General features: G+C 54.2%; 1 protein-coding gene across 1 annotated transcript in view; it reads right to left on the bottom strand.

Annotated features, from left to right (window-relative positions):
- CCDC14 (coiled-coil domain containing 14) overlaps positions 1 to 17,748 on the bottom strand; it is a 323,631-nt gene that overhangs the window by 92,982 nt on the left and 212,901 nt on the right. The window lies entirely within an intron of this gene.

Genomic DNA, 17,748 nt, shown 5'->3' with positions numbered 1-17,748 from the left:
TCACCAAACACAATAGGAGGAGATGATGAGAGGAGCAGTCACCAAACACAATAGGAGGAGATGATGAGAGGAGCAGTCACCAAACACAATAGAAGGAGATGATGAGAGGAGTAGTCACCAAACACAATAGAAGGAGATGATGAGAGGAGTAGTCACCAAACACAATAGAAGGAGATGATGAGAGGAGTAGTCACCAAACACAATAGGAGGAGATGATGAGAGGAGCAGTCACCAAACACAATAGGAGGAGATGATGAGAGGAGCAGTCACCAAACACAATAGGAGGAGATGATGAGAGGAGTAGTCACCAAACACAATAGGAGGAGATGATGAGAGGAGCAGTCACCAAACACAATAGGAGGAGATGATGAGAGGAGCAGTCACCAAACACAATAGGAGGAGATGATGAGAGGAGCAGTCACCAAACACAATAGGAGGAGATGATGAGAGGAGCAGTCACCAAACACAATAGAAGGAGATGATGAGAGGAGTAGTCACCAAACACAATAGGAGGAGATGATGAGAGGAGCAGTCACCAAACACAATAGAAGGAGATGATGAGAGGAGCAGTCACCAAACACAATAGGAGGAGATGATGAGAGGAGTAGTCACCAAACACAATAGGAGGAGATGATGAGAGGAGTAGTCACCAAACACAATAGGAGGAGATGATGAGAGGAGTAGTCACCAAACACAATAGAAGGAGATGATGAGAGGAGTAGTCACCAAACACAATAGAAGGAGATGATGAGAGGAGCAGTCACCAAACACAATAGAAGGAGATGATGAGAGGAGTAGTCACCAAACACAATAGAAGGAGATGATGAGAGGAGCAGTCACCAAACACAATAGAAGGAGATGATGAGAGGAGCAGTCACCAAACACAATAGGAGGAGATGATGAGAGGAGCAGTCACCAAACACAATAGAAGGAGATGATGAGAGGAGTAGTCACCAAACACAATAGAAGGAGATGATGAGAGGAGTAGTCACCAAACACAATAGAAGGAGATGATGAGAGGAGTAGTCACCAAACACAATACGAGGAGATGATGAGAGGAGCAGTCACCAAACACAATAGGAGGAGATGATGAGAGGAGTAGTCACCAAACACAATAGGAGGAGATGATGAGAGGAGCAGTCACCAAACACAATAGAAGGAGATGATGAGAGGAGGAGTCACCAAACACAATAGAAGGAGATGATGAGAGGAGCAGTCACCAAACACAATAGAAGGAGATGATGAGAGGAGCAGTCACCAAACACAATAGGAGGAGATGATGAGAGGAGCAGTCACCAAACACAATAGGAGGAGATGATGAGAGGAGTAGTCACCAAACACAATAGAAGGAGATGATGAGAGGAGCAGTCACCAAACACAATAGGAGGAGATGATGAGAGGAGCAGTCACCAAACACAATAGGAGGAGATGATGAGAGGAGTAGTCACCAAACACAATAGAAGGAGATGATGAGAGGAGCAGTCACCAAACACAATAGGAGGAGATGATGAGAGGAGCAGTCACCAAACACAATAGGAGGAGATGATGAGAGGAGCAGTCACCAAACACAATAGAAGGAGATGATGAGAGGAGCAGTCACCAAACACAATAGGAGGAGATGATGAGAGGAGCAGTCACCAAACACAATGTGTAAGGTAACAATGGTGGTCCAATATGTGAAGTGAAGCAGCGAGCATTCAGGGGTTCAGATCACACAAAAGGGGGACAGGAAAATCCTCTGAGGCAAAAACGATGTGTTCTGTAATTGCTGCATGATACAAAGTACAACTGAAGAGAATTTACACAGACGAGATATAACCACAACACACGCCACACTATACAGGGAGGTTCCTCCACAGCGTGTGCATCAGATCTCATCCTGTATTATACTCCGGAGCTGCACTCACGATTCTGCTGCTGCAGTCACTGTGTACATACATTACTGATCCTGAGTTATCCCCTGTATTATACTCCAGAGCTGCACTCACTATTCTGCTGGTGCAGTCACTGTGTACATACATTACATTACTGATCCTGAGTTACCTCCTGTATTATACTCCAGAGCGGCACTCACTATTCTGCTGCTGCAGTCACTGTGTACATTACATTACTGATCCTGAGTTACCTCCTGTATTATACTCCAGAGCTGCACTCACTATTCTGCTGCTGCAGTCACTGTGTACATACATTACATTACTGATCCTGAGTTATCCCCTGTATTATACTCCAGAGCTGCACTCACTATTCTGCTGGTGCAGTCACTGTGTACATACATTACTGATCCTGAGTTACCCCCTGTATTTTCCTCCAGAGCTGCGCTCTGCTCGTGTGCTCCATCTGGAGCTCGGCCATCAGTGGGGCTGAGGTTGGGTGAGGCCCTGTGTGTACAGTGTCCTATACCCGGCGGCGGATGACGTTGTGACTGCGGCGGTGTAATTAGCTCTCACTCCTCCGGGCGCTGATTTCGTCCTATTCTGCAGCGTGAGCCGTGATTGCAGGTCAATAATAGGTTTGGGGAGAAGACAGAGGTTTAGACGGGGTCACTTATTTTGTCATGGGAACAGCTACAGTGGTTATAGCAATGAGCCGCAACACGGGGAGCCGCAACACAAGCCGCAACACGGGGAGCCGCAACACAAGCCGCAACACGGGGAGCCGCAACACGAGGAGCCGCAACACGAGCCGCAACACGGGGAGCCGCAACACAAGCCGCAACACGGGGAGCCGCAACACAAGCCGCAACACGGGGAGCCGCAACACAAGCCGCAACACGAGCCGCAACACGGGGAGCCGCAACACAAGCCGCAACACGGGGAGCCGCAACACAAGCCGCAACACGGGGAGCCGCAACACAAGCCGCAACACGGGGAGCCGCAACACAAGCCGCAACACGGGGAGCCGCAACACGAGGAGCCGCAACACGAGCCGCAACACGGGGAGCCGCAACACGAGGAGCCGCAACACGAGGAGCCGCAACACAAGCAGCAACACGGGGAGCCGCAACACGAGGAGTCGCAACACGAGCCGCAACACGAGGAGCCGCAACACAAGCCGCAACATGAGGAGCCGCAACACAAGCTGCAACACGAGGAGCCGCAACACGAGGAGCCGCAACATGAGGAGCCGCAACACGAGCCGCAACACGAGGAGCCACAGCACAAGGAGCTGCAACATGAGGAGCCGCAACACGGGGAGCCACAACACGAGCCGCAACACGAGGAGCCGCAACACAAGCCGCAACACGGGGAGCCGCAACACAAGCTGCAACACGAGGAGCCGCAATACGAGGAGCCGCAGCACGAGGAGCCGCAGCACAAGGAGCTACAACATGAGGAGCCGCAACACGGGGAGCCGCAACACGAGCCGCAACACGAGGAGCCGCAACACAAGCCGCAACACGGGGAGCCGCAACACAAGCCGCAACACGGGGAGCCGCAACACAAGCCGCAACACGGGGAGCCGCAGCACGAGCCGCAACACGGGGATCCGCAACACGGGGAGCCGCAACACGAGGAGCCGCAACATGAGGAGCCGCAACACGAGCCGCAACACGAGGAGCCGCAGCACGAGGAGCCGCAGCACGAGGAGCTACAACATGAGGAGCCGCAACACAGGGAGCCGCAACACGAGGAGCCGCAACACAAGCCGCAACACGGGGAGCCGCAACACAAGCCGCAACACGGCGAGCCGCAACACGAGGAGCCGCAACACGAGCCGCAACACGAGGAGCCGCAACACGAGGAGCCGCAGCACAAGGAGCTACAACATGAGGAGCCGCAACACGGGGAGCCGCAACATGAGCCGCAACACGAGGAGCCGCAACACAAGCCGCAACACGGGGAGCCGCAACACAAGCCGCAACACGGGGAGCTGCAACACGAGCCGCAACACGAGGAGCCGCAACACGAGCCGCAACACGAGGAGCCGCAACACGAGGAGCCGCAGCACAAGGAGCTACAACATGAGGAGCCGCAACACGGGGAGCCGCAACACGAGCCGCAACCAGAGGAGCCGCAACACAAGCCGCAACACGGGGAGCCGCAACACAAGCCGCAACACGGCGAGCCGCAACACGAGCCGCAACACGAGGAGCCGCAACACGAGCCACACCACGAGGAGCCGCAGCACGAGGAGCCGCAGCACAAGGAGCTACAACATGAGGAGCCGCAACACGGGGAGCCGCAACATGAGCCGCAACACAAGCCGCAACACGGGGAGCCGCAACACAAGCCGCAACACTGGGAGCTGCAACACGAGCCGCAACACGAGGAGCCGCAAGACGAGCCGCAACACGAGGAGCCGCAACATGAGGAGCCGCAACATGAGGAGCCGCAACACGAGGAGCCGCAACAGGAAGAGCCGCAACACGAGGAGCCGCAACACGAAGAGCCGCAGCACGAGGAGCCGCAGCACAAGGAGCCGCAACACGAAGAGCCGCGACACAAGGAGCCGCAACACGAGGAGCTGCAGCACGAAGAGCCGCAACACGAGGAGCCGCAACACGAAGAGCCGCAACACGAGGAGCCGCAACACGAAGAGCCGCGACACGAGGAGCCGCGACACGAGGAGCCGCGACACGAGGAGCCGCAACACGAGGAGACGCAACACGAGGAGCCGCAACACGAGGAGACGCAACACGAGGAGCCGCAACACGAGGAGACGCAACACGAGGAGCCGCAACACGAGGAGCCGCAACACGAGGAGCCGCACAAAAACTGTGACTATGGAAACCACAATAATAACAGCCATGGTGAATGCAATCTAGATCTAAGATGGCTGATTTGTTTACAATACCTAACCCATCTGTGGGCATCACGTGACCTGTCTATGGGCATCACGTGACCTGTCTCTGGGTATCACGTGACCTGTCTGTGGGCCTTATGTGAAATGTCTGTGGGCATCGCCTGACGTCATATGACCAGACTGTGGGCATAACGTGGCCCGTCTTGGGGGCATCGTGTGGCCCGTGAGCCCCCCAGGATGTGACAGTCACATGGTGGCAGGAGGAGGGGTATTCTTGGATGATATAGGGGTATAATATTCCAGGAGCCCCCCAGGATGTGACAGTCACATGGTGGCAGGAGGAGGGGTATTCCTGGATGATATAGGGGTATAATAGTCCAGGAGCCCCCCAGGATGTGACAGTCACATGGTGGCAGGAGGAGGGGTATTCCTGGATGATATAGGGGTATAATAGTCCAGGAGCCCCCCAGGATGTGACAGTCACATGGAGGCAGGAGGAGGGGTATTCCTGGATGATATAGGGGTATAATAGTCCAGGAGCCCCCCAGGATGTGACAGTCACATGGTGGCAGGAGGAGGGGTATTCCTGGATGATATAGGGGTATAATAGTCCAGGAGCCCCCCAGGATGTGACAGTCACATGGTGGCAGGAGGAGGGGTATTCCTGGATGATATAGGGGTATAATAGTCCAGGAGACCCCCAGGATGTGACAGTCACATGGTGGCAGGAGGAGGCGTATTCCTGGATGATATAGGGGTATAATAGTCCAGGAGCCCCCCAGGATGTGACAGTCACATGGTGGCAGGAGGAGGGGTATTCCTGGATGATATAGGGGTATAATAGTCCAGGAGCCCCCCAGGATGTGACAGTCACATGGTGGCAGGAGGAGGGGTATTCCTGGATGATATAGGTGTATAATAGTCCAGGAGCCCCCCAGGATGTGACAGTCACATGGTGGCAGGAGGAGGGGTATTCCTGGATGATATAGGGGTATAATAGTCCAGGAGCCCCCCAGGATGTGACAGTCACATGGTGGCAGGAGGAGGGGTATTCCTGGATGATATAGGGGTATAATAGTCCAGGAGCCCCCCAGGATGTGACAGTCACATGGTGGCAGGAGGAGGGGTATTCCTGGATGATATAGGGGTATAATAGTCCAGGAGCCCCCCAGGATGTGACAGTCACATGGTGGCAGGAGGAGGGGTATTCTTGGATGATATAGGGGTATAATATTCCAGGAGCCCCCCAGGATGTGACAGTCACATGGAGGCAGGAGGAGGGGTATTCCTGGATGATATAGGGGTATAATATTCCAGGAGCCCCCCAGGATGTGACAGTCACATGGTGGCAGGAGGAGGGGTATTCCTGGATGATATAGGGGTATAATAGTCCAGGAGCCCCCCAGGATGTGACAGTCACATGGAGGCAGGAGGAGGGGTATTCCTGGATGATATAGGGGTATAATAGTCCAGGAGCCCCCCAGGATGTGACAGTCACATGGTGGCAGGAGGAGGGGTATTCCTGGATGATATAGGGGTATAATAGTCCAGGAGCTCCCCAGGATGTGACAGTCACATGGTGGCAGGAGGAGGGGTATTTCTGGATGATATAGGGGTATAATAGTCCAGGAGCCCCCCAGGATGTGACAGTCACATGGTGGCAGGAGGAGGGGTATTCCTGGATGATATAGGGGTATAATAGTCCAGGAGCCCCCCAGGATGTGACAGTCACATGGTGGCAGGAGGAGGGGTATTCCTGGATGATATAGGGGTATAATAGTCCAGGAGCCCCCCAGGATGTGACAGTCACATGGTGGCAGGAGGAGGGGTATTCCTGGATGATATAGGGGTATAATAGTCCAGGAGCCCCCCAGGATGTGACAGTCACATGGTGGCAGGAGGAGGGGTATTCCTGGATGATATAGGGTATAATAGTCCAGGAGCCCCCCAGGATGTGACAGTCACATGGTGGCAGGAGGAGGGGTATTCCTGGATGATATAGGGGTATAATAGTCCAGGAGCCCCCCAGGATGTGACAGTCACATGGTGGCAGGAGGAGGGGTATTCCTGGATGATATAGGGGTATAATAGTCCAGGAGCCCCCCAGGATGTGACAGTCACATGGTGGCAGGAGGAGGGGTATTCCTGGATGATATAGGGGTATAATAGTCCAGGAGACCCCCAGGATGTGACAGTCACATGGTGGCAGGAGGAGGGGTATTCCTGGATGATATAGGGGTATAATAGTCCAGGAGCCCCCCAGGATGTGACAGTCACATGGTGGCAGGAGGAGGGGTATTCCTGGATGATATAGGGGTATAATAGTCCAGGAGCCCCCCAGGATGTGACAGTCACATGGTGGCAGGAGGAGGGGTATTCTTGGATGATATAGGGGTATAATATTCCAGGAGCCCCCCAGGATGTGACAGTCACATGGAGGCAGGAGGAGGGGTATTCCTGGATGATATAGGGGTATAATATTCCAGGAGCCCCCCAGGATGTGACAGTCACATGGTGGCAGGAGGAGGGGTATTCCTGGATGATATAGGGGTATAATAGTCCAGGAGCCCCCCAGGATGTGACAGTCACATGGAGGCAGGAGGAGGGGTATTCCTGGATGATATAGGGGTATAATAGTCCAGGAGCCCCCCAGGATGTGACAGTCACATGGTGGCAGGAGGAGGGGTATTCCTGGATGATATAGGGGTATAATAGTCCAGGAGCCCCCCAGGATGTGACAGTCACATGGTGGCAGGAGGAGGGGTATTCCTGGATGATATAGGGTATAATAGTCCAGGAGCCCCCCAGGATGTGACAGTCACATGGTGGCAGGAGGAGGGGTATTCCTGGATGATATAGGGGTATAATAGTCCAGGAGCCCCCCAGGATGTGACAGTCACATGGTGGCAGGAGGAGGGGTATTCCTGGATGATATAGGGGTATAATAGTCCAGGAGCCCCCCAGGATGTGACAGTCACATGGTGGCAGGAGGAGGGGTATTCCTGGATGATATAGGGGTATCAGAGTCCAGGAGCCCCCCAGGATGTGACAGTCACATGGTGGCAGGAGGAGGGGTATTCCTGGATGATATAGGGGTATAATAGTCCAGGAGCCCCCCAGGATGTGACAGTCACATGGAGGCAGGAGGAGGGGTATTCCTGGATGATATAGGGGTATAATAGTCCAGGAGCCCCCCAGGATGTGACAGTCACATGGTGGCAGGAGGAGGGGTATTCCTGGATGATATAGGGGTATAATATTCCAGGAGCCCCCCAGGATGTGACAGTCACATGGTGGCAGGAGGAGGGGTATTCCTGGATGATATAGGGGTATAATAGTCCAGGAGCCCCCCAGGATGTGACAGTCACATGGTGGCAGGAGGAGGGGTATTCCTGGATGATATAGGGGTATAATAGTCCAGGAGCCCCCCAGGATGTGACAGTCACATGGAGGCAGGAGGAGGGGTATTCCTGGATGATATAGGGGTATAATAGTCCAGGAGCCCCCCAGGATGTGACAGTCACATGGTGGCAGGAGGAGGGGTATTCCTGGATGATATAGGGGTATAATAGTCCAGGAGCCCCCCAGGATGTGACAGTCACATGGTGGCAGGAGGAGGGGTATTCCTGGATGATATAGGGGTATAATAGTCCAGGAGCCCCCCAGGATGTGACAGTCACATGGTGGCAGGAGGAGGGGTATTCCTGGATGATATAGGGGTATAATAGTCCAGGAGCCCCCCAGGATGTGACAGTCACATGGTGGCAGGAGGAGGGGTATTCCTGGATGATATAGGGGTATAATAGTCCAGGAGACCCCCAGGATGTGACAGTCACATGGTGGCAGGAGGAGGGGTATTCCTGGATGATATAGGGGTATAATAGTCCAGGAGACCCCCAGGATGTGACAGTCACATGGTGGCAGGAGGAGGGGTATTCCTGGATGATATAGGGGTATCAGAGTCCAGGAGCCCCCCAGGATGTGACAGTCACATGGTGGCAGGAGGAGGGGTATTCCTGGATGATATAGGGGTATAATAGTCCAGGAGCCCCCCAGGATGTGACAGTCACATGGAGGCAGGAGGAGGGATATTCCTGGATGATATAGGGGTATAATAGTCCAGGAGCCCCCCAGGATGTGACAGTCACATGGTGGCAGGAGGAGGGGTATTCCTGGATGATATAGGGGTATAATAGTCCAGGAGCCCCCCAGGATGTGACAGTCACATGGTGGCAGGAGGAGGGGTATTCCTGGATGATATAGGGGTATAATAGTCCAGGAGCCCCCCAGGATGTGACAGTCACATGGTGGCAGGAGGAGGGGTATTCCTGGATGATATAGGGGTATAATAGTCCAGGAGCCCCCCAGGATGTGACAGTCACATGGTGGCAGGAGGAGGGATATTCCTGGATGATATAGGGGTATAATAGTCCAGGAGCCCCCCAGGATGTGACAGTCACATGGTGGCAGGAGGAGGGGTATTCCTGGATGATATAGGGGTATAATAGTCCAGGAGTCCCCCAGGATGTGACAGTCACATGGTGTTAGGAGGAGGGATATTCCTGGATGATATAGGGGTATAATAGTCCAGGAGCCCCCCAGGATGTGACAGTCACACGGTGGCAGGAGGAGGGGTATTCCTGGATGATATAGGGGTATAATAGTCCAGGAGCCCCCCAGGATGTGACAGTCACATGGTGGCAGGAGGAGGGGTATTCCTGGATGATATAGGGGTATAATAGTCCAGGAGCCCCCCAGGATGTGACAGTCACATGGTGGCAGGAGGAGGGGTATTCCTGGATGATATAGGGGTTTAATAGTCCAGGAGCCCCCCAGGATGTGACAGTCACATGGTGGCAGGAGGAGGGGTATTCCTGGATGATATAAGGGTATTATAGTCCAGGAGCCCCCCAGGATGTGACAGTCACATGGTGGCAGGAGGAGGGGTATTCCTGGATGATATAGGGGTATAATATTCCAGGAGCCCCCCAGGATGTGACAGTCACATGGTGTCAGGAGGAGGGGTATTCCTGGATGATATAGGGGTATAATAGTCCAGGAGCCCCCCAGGATGTGACAGTCACATGGTGGCAGGAGGAGGGGTATTCCTGGATGATATAGGGGTATAATAGTCCAGAAGCCCCCCAGGATGTGACAGTCACATGGTGGCAGGAGGAGGGGTATTTCTGGATGATATAGGGGTATAATAGTCCAGGAGCCCCCCAGGATGTGACAGTCACATGGAGGCAGGAGGAGGGGTATTCCTGGATGATATAGGGGTATAATAGTCCAGGAGCCCCCCAGGATGTGACAGTCACATGGTGGCAGGAGGAGGGGTATTCCTGGATGATATAGGGGTATAATAGTCCAGGAGCCCCCCAGGATGTGACAGTCACATGGTGGCAGGAGGAGGGGTATTCCTGGATGATATAGGGGTATAATAGTCCAGGAGCCCCCCAGGATGTGACAGTCACATGGTGGCAGGAGGAGGGGTATTCCTGGATGATATAGGGGTATAATAGTCCAGGAGCCCCCCAGGATGTGACAGTCACATGGTGGCAGGAGGAGGGGTATTCCTGGATGATATAGGGGTATAATAGTCCAGGAGCCCCCCAGGATGTGACAGTCACATGGTGGCAGGAGGAGGGGTATTCCTGGATGATATAGGGTGTGAGGTAGCGTGGTCGGCTGTGCAGCAGAAGACACGGGATCCAGGCACTAAGGTTCACAGCACACGGTTTAATATCCAAACAAAAGTCCACAACAATATACATGTGCCTCTCCAGCAGAGAGCTCAGGGAGTTCTGTTCACTCCCTCACACCCGGCACACCCGCCCTTGTTCCTGATTCTATTTAACCCTTCCTTCAGCCTGTAGGGAAACAGCATTAACCCTAGAGTGGATTTACTTTCTATCATGGAGTGAGCACAATCGGGGCGAGACATACCGGCCGTCATAGATAACCCCGGTCACAGTCTCACATACCCCCCCCTCAGTTCAAGCGTGCGGGGTTGAACTCCCGCCATCAAACACGGGCCGCGGGACAAGGCATCGGCGTTGCCCTGCAACCTACCGGCCCGATGTTCAACCGTAAACCGGAAGTTCTGCAGAGAAAGGAACCACCTGGTAACCCGGGCATTCCGTTCCTTGGCGGACCTCATCCATACCAGTGGAGAGTGATCCGTCACCAAGCGAAACCGTCGTCCCAGCAGGTAATAGCGTAGGGACTCCAAGGCCCACTTGATCGCCAGGCACTCCTTCTCCACTACGCTATAATTCCGCTCGGGAGGGGTGAGCTTCCTACTTAAGAAGGTGACGGGGTGTTCCTCCCCCTGAACCACCTGAGACAGAACTGCCCCCAGGCCGACCTCCGAGGCGTCAGTCTGTACTATGAACTCCTTCCGGAAATCGGGGTGTACAAGAACGGGCTGTCCGCACAGGACCCCCTTCAGGGCCCGGAAGGAGTCCTCGGCCTGCGGAGTCCAGCGCACCATGACGGACTTCTTGCCTTTGAGAAGGTCCGTCAAGGGGGCTGATTGTCCCGCAAAATCTTTTACAAACCTCCTGTAGTACCCCACGATACCCAGGAAGGCCCTAACCTGCTTCGTGGTCAGGGGTCTAGGCCACTTCTGGATCGCCTCAACCTTGTTAATTTGGGGCTTAATCACTCCTTGGCCTATCACGTAGCCCAAGTAGCGGGCTTCCGTGAGTCCCAACGCACATTTCTTGGGATTGGCTGTCAATCCGGCTGTTCGAAGCGCGTCTACCACCGCTTGTACCTGTTCCAAGTGGGTCTGCCACTCGGAGCTGTAAATAATGATGTCATCAAGGTACGCTGATGCATACGCCTGGTGGGGTTCCAGCACCAAGTCCATCAACCTCTGGAACGTGGCCGGAGCGCCATGTAACCCAAAAGGCAAGACAACATAGTGGAAGAGACCCTCCGGCGCAACAAAAGCGGTTTTCTCCTTGGCGGACTCCGTCAGTGGCACCTGCCAGTACCCCTTGGTCAGGTCGAGCGTGGTAAAATATCGCGCCTGTCCCAGCCTATCAATCAGCTCATCCACCCGGGGCATGGGGTAGAGATCGAACTTGGATATTTCGTTCAATCTCCTAAAGTCATTGCAGAACCTTAAGGAGCCATCGGGTTTTGGTATTAGGACAATAGGACTAGCCCATTCACTCCGGGATTTTTCGATGACCCCCAGGCGTAGCATTGTCTTCACTTGGTCTGATATGGCTTGTCTTCGAGCCTCCGGCACGCGGTATGACTTCAGGCGTACCTTCAGGTGGGGCTCGGTGACAATATCATGTCGTATCAGACTGGTCCTACCAGGCAGCTCAGAGAAGACATCGGGGTTCTGCTGAACCAGCCGTCTGGCCTCTCGCCTCTGTTGCTTGGTGAGGGCTTCTCCAATCCTTACTTCCGGTTCGTCCTCTCCGGAGGTCGCTGGAGCCGGATGTGAACGACCCAAAGAGGAGGGAGATGGGGAAAAAACAACCATCATGCTTTCCCGTTCCCGCCAAGGTTTTAATAGGTTGACATGGTATATTTGTTCAGGTTTCCGCCTACCGGGCTGCAATACTTTATAGTTAACCACCCCGACTCTTTCCTTTATCTCGTAGGGGCCTTGCCACTGAGCCAGGAATTTACTCTCCGCCGTGGGGATTAAAACCAACACCCGATCCCCGGGGTTAAAGGTCCGCACGGTGGCTTGTCTATTGTAGCGGCCGCTTTGCGCGGCCTGAGCCTCCTGTAAATGCTCCTTCACAATTGGCATGACCGCGCTTATGCGGTTCTGCATACCCAAAATGTGTTCAATCACACTTTTATGGGGGGTGGGCTCTTGCTCCCATGTTTCCTTTGCCAGGTCCAACAATCCCCGGGGATGTCGCCCGTATAACAATTCAAAAGGCGAAAACCCCGTGGATGCCTGTGGCACCTCTCGGATGGCAAACATCAAATAGGGAAGCATCATATCCCAGTCTTTCCCGTCTTTGGAGATCACCCTTTTGAGCATGGTTTTCAGGGTTTTATTGAATCGTTCCACTAAACCGTCCGTCTGAGGATGATACACAGACGTACGCAACTGCTTGATCTGGAGTAGCCGGCATAGCTCTTTGGTCACTTTAGACATGAATGGGGTCCCCAGATCCGTAAGGATCTCCTTGGGCAACCCCACCCGGCAGAACACAGCAAACAACTCCCGAGCTATAAGCTTCGCCGCAGTATGTCTGAGAGGTATCGCCTCTGGATACCGGGTGGCATAGTCAACGATCACTAGGATGTGTTGGTGCCCTCGAGCGGACTTTACGAGGGGCCCCACCAGATCCATCCCTATCCGTTCAAAAGGGACTTCTATAATGGGTAACGGTACCAACGGACTGCGAAAGTGGGTCAGGGGTGCGGTAAGCTGACACTCCGGGCAGGTTTCGCAGAACCGTTTTACCTCCCCAAAGACCCCGGGCCAATAGAACCTTTGCAATATTCGCTCCTGCGTTTTCTTGACCCCTAGGTGGCCACTCATCAGGTGTTTATGAGCCAAGTCGAGGATCCGCCGGCGATACGGCTGGGGCACCACCAACTGCTCTACCCCCACGCCCCGTATTTCATCTACCCGGTAGAGCAAATCCTGCTTAAGAGCGAAATGGGGGTACCTTACCTGGGCACCGGGCAGCTGTGCCACCCCGTCAACTACTGTAACCCGACTCCGGGCATGTATTAATGTAGGGTCCTGGAGTTGGGCTGTCCCAAACGTATCCGGGGACGCCTCCAACTCCGGGATGGGCTCGACCGTCTCAGCCTCTCCTGCCAATACCTCTAGGGGCGACCTATCGGGTTCACATTCTGTCCCTATCATGGGGACCCCTACGGCAGGCGTCCCGGATTCAGGATTGTAGGGCTCAGGTCTTGGACTGACCAATATCTGAGAGGACTTAGGAGGTCCCTTCCATAAAGTCCAAAAATAGGGCAGATCCCTTCCTAGGATCACGTCATAAGGAAGAGTGTTAAGAAGTCCCACCTCATGTTGCACCTGACCGCAAGGTGCTGTGATGGTGACAATCCCCGTGGGATAGTCTCGGCGGTCCCCATGTATGCAAACCACCCCCACGGTACGTCCTGTGGCCTTTACTTTAGCCCCCAAGGTTGATCGCACAAGGGTCACTAAGCTTCCGGAATCCAACAAGCCTGTAACCGGACATCCATTCACCTGTATTTGGCACAAGTGGGGCTCCGTCTCTGGGGAGACCAGGTCAGCGGTACACACCACCTGAGCATACATTGAACCCCGCCGGGTAACCCCACAATCCATGGGCTCCGTGGTGAGTGGACACTGGGCTTCCATATGTCCCACCCGCTGGCACCGCCAACATCTAATAGGGAAGGAAACCCCCTTGACGAGTTGTCGTTTAGGGTACAGAACCTTCCGGACCTCAGGGACGGCGGGCGCGGCCTCAGACGGGACGGAAGCAGACTCCTGCACCGGTGTCAGCGGTGGGTCCTTGGCCCTAGGCTTGGAGGGGCCGGACCGACGGGCGGTACGCAAAGTCTCAGTGTCCCGTATCAAGTCCTGCGTAGCCACATGCCGCTCTACCAGGGACACTAATTGGTCCAGGGTACTCGGGTCGCCCTGTCCTACCCACAGTTGAACGGTGACGGGTAAAGTGCGCACAAAACGATCCACTACTACCCTTTCCACCATTTGCGCCGGGCTCAGAGTGTCAGGCTGCAACCACTTTTTTACGAGATGCAACAAGTCATAGGCCTGGGAGCGTACGGGTTTGGCTTCCTCATAGAACCACTGATTTACCCGCTGAGCCCGTACATAGGTATTCACCCCCAACCGAGCAAGTATTTCGGCTTTCAAAGTCGCATATTCTATGGCGTCCTCGGTACAGAGGTCCAGGTACGCTTTTTGGGGCTCCCCCGTCAGATAGGGCGACAATACCTCAGCCCACTGGGGGGTCGGCAGCTTTTCCCGCTCGGCCACCCGCTCAAACACCGCCAGGAACGCTTCCACATCATCCCCCGGGGTCATCTTTTGCAACGCTTGTCTCACCGCTTTCCGGACGCTGCCGTCGTCACCCGGTCCCGGGGTTGTTGCTGCCGGTCCGGCACGGATCGACTTGGCCAGGAGAACCATCTGTTCTTGGTGCCTTTGTTCCTGCAATTTCAAAGAGTGCTGCTGATGATCCAACGACCGGAGCAGGTGTGCATTGATCTGTTGCTGCTGCTTTAGTATTTCCTCCATGGCGTCGCCGGGTTTGGGCTGTAGTATAGCCGCTTGAATCCAGGACATGTGCTACCGGGTCACCAGAAATGGAAGCTACACCTCACCGGGCTGGCATGCCCGCCGATTCTCCACCATATGTGAGGTAGCGTGGTCGGCTGCGCAGCAGAAGACACGGGATCCAGGCATGAAGGTTCACAGCACACAGTTTAATATCCAAACAAAAGTCCACAACAGTACACATGTGCCTTTCCGGCAGAGAACTCAGGGAGTTGTGTTCACTCCCCCACACCCGGCACACCCGCCCTTGTTCCTGTTTCCTTTTAAGGCTATGTGCGCACAGTGCGTTTTTCGCGGCGTTTTTGCGCGTTTTTCGGGTGCGTTTTTGGCCTCAAAACTGCAGGACTTTCCTTCCCCAGCAAAGTCTATGAGTTTTCATTTTTGCTGTCCGCACACATCTGTTTTTTTTTACCTGCGTTTTTGAGTTAAAAAAAAAAAAAAATGGACATGTCAGTTCTTTCCTGCGTTTTTCTGCGTTTCCCCCCCCATGCAATGCATTGGAAAAATGCAGCAAAACGCAGAGATCAAAAACGCAGCAAAACGCAGCCAAAAACGCACCAAATCGCGGCAAAAACGCACCCGCGTTTGTTCGACGCAGGTGCGTTTTTAGCGGCCAAAAACGCACAAAAACGCAGCGTCAAAAAGACGCAGTGTGCGAACCTAGCCTAACCCTTCCTTCAGCCTGTAGGGAAACAGCATTAACCCTGGAGTGGAGTTACTTTCTATCATGGAGTGAGCACAACCGGGGCGAGACATACCGGCCGTCATAGATAACCCCGGTCACAGTCTCACAAGGGGTATAATAGTCCAGGAGCCCCCCAGGATGTGACAGTCACATGGTGGCAGGAGGAGGGGTATTCCTGGATGATATAGGGGTATAATAGTCCAGGAGCCCCCCAGGATGTGACAGTCACATGGTGGCAGGAGGAGGGGTATTCCTGGATGATATAGGGGTATAATATTCCAGGAGCCCCCCAGGATGTGACAGTCACATGGTGGCAGGAGGAGGGGTATTCCTGGATGATATAGGGGTATAATATTCCAGGAGCCCCCGAGGATGTGGCAGTCACATGGTGGCAGGAGGAGGGGTATTCCTGGATGATATAGGGGTATAATAGTCCAGGAGCCCCCCAGGATGTGACAGTCACATGGTGGCAGGAGGAGGGGTATTCCTGGATGATATAGGGGTATAATAGTCCAGGAGCCCCCCAGGATGTGACAGTCACATGGTGGCAGGAGGAGGGGTATTCCTGGATGATATAGGGGTATAATAGGCCAGGAGCCCCCCAGGATGTGACAGTCACATGGTGGCAGGAGGAGGGGTATTCCTGGATGATATAGGGGTATAATAGTCCAGGAGCCCCCCAGGATGTGACAGTCACATGGTGGCAGGAGGAGGGGTATTCCTGGATGATATAGGGGTATAATAGTCCAGGAGCCCCCCAGGATGTGACAGTCACATGGTGGCAGGAGGAGGGGTATTCCTGGATGATATAGGGGTATAATAGTCCAGGAGCCCCCCAGGATGTGACAGTCACATGGTGGCAGGAGGAGGGGTATTCCTGGATGATATAGGGGTATAATATTCCAGGAGCCCCCCAGGATGTGACAGTCACATGGTGGCAGGAGGAGGGGTATTCCTGGATGATATAGGGGTATAATAGTCCAGGAGCCCCCCAGGATGTGACAGTCACATGGTGGCAGGAGGAGGGGTATTCTTGGATGATATAGGGGTATAATATTCCAGGAGCCCCCCAGGATGTGACAGTCACATGGTGGCAGGAGGAGGGGTATTCCTGGATGATATAGGGGTATAATAGTCCAGGAGCCCCCCAGGATGTGACAGTCACATGGTGGCAGGAGGAGGGGTATTCCTGGATGATATAGGGGTATAATAGTCCAGGAGCCCCCCAGGATGTGACAGTCACATGGTGGCAGGAGGAGGGGTATTCCTGGATGATATAGGGGTATAATAGTCCAGGAGCCCCCCAGGATGTGACAGTCACATGGAGGCAGGAGGAGGCGTATTCCTGGATGATATAGGGGTATAATAGTCCAGGAGCCCCCCAGGATGTGACAGTCACACGGTGGCAGGAGGAGGGGTATTCCTGGATGATATAGGGGTATAATAGTCCAGGAGCCCCCCAGGATGTGACAGTCACATGGTGGCAGGAGGAGGGGTATTCCTGGATGATATAGGGGTATAATAGTCCAGGAGCCCCCCAGGATGTGACAGTCACATGGTGGCAGGAGGAGGGGTATTCCTGGATGATATAGGGGTATAATAGTCCAGGAGCCCCCCAGGATGTGACAGTCACATGGTGTCAGGAGGAGGGGTATTCCTGGATGATATAGGGGTATAATAGTCCAGGAGCCCCCCAGGATGTGACAGTCACATGGTGGCAGGAGGAGGGGTATTCCTGGATGATATAGGGGTATAATAGTCCAGGAGCCCCCCAGGATGTGACAGTCACATGGTGGCAGGAGGAGGGGTATTCCTGGATGATATAGGGGTATAATAGTCCAGGAGCCCCCCAGGATGTGACAGTCACATGGTGGCAGGAGGAGGGGTATTCCTGGATGATATAGGGGTATAATAGTCCAGGAGCCCCCCAGGATGTGACAGTCACATGGAGGCAGGAGGAGGGGTATTCCTGGATGATATAGGGGTATAATAGTCCAGGAGCCCCCCAGGATGTGACAGTCACATGGTG

The sequence above is a fragment of the Anomaloglossus baeobatrachus genome, chromosome 7 (genome assembly GCF_048569485.1).
Source record: "Anomaloglossus baeobatrachus isolate aAnoBae1 chromosome 7, aAnoBae1.hap1, whole genome shotgun sequence".
Taxonomy (NCBI): domain Eukaryota; kingdom Metazoa; phylum Chordata; class Amphibia; order Anura; family Aromobatidae; genus Anomaloglossus; species Anomaloglossus baeobatrachus.
Note: the sequence above shows the minus strand (reverse complement) of the source record. Positions and strands in the feature narration are given on the sequence as shown.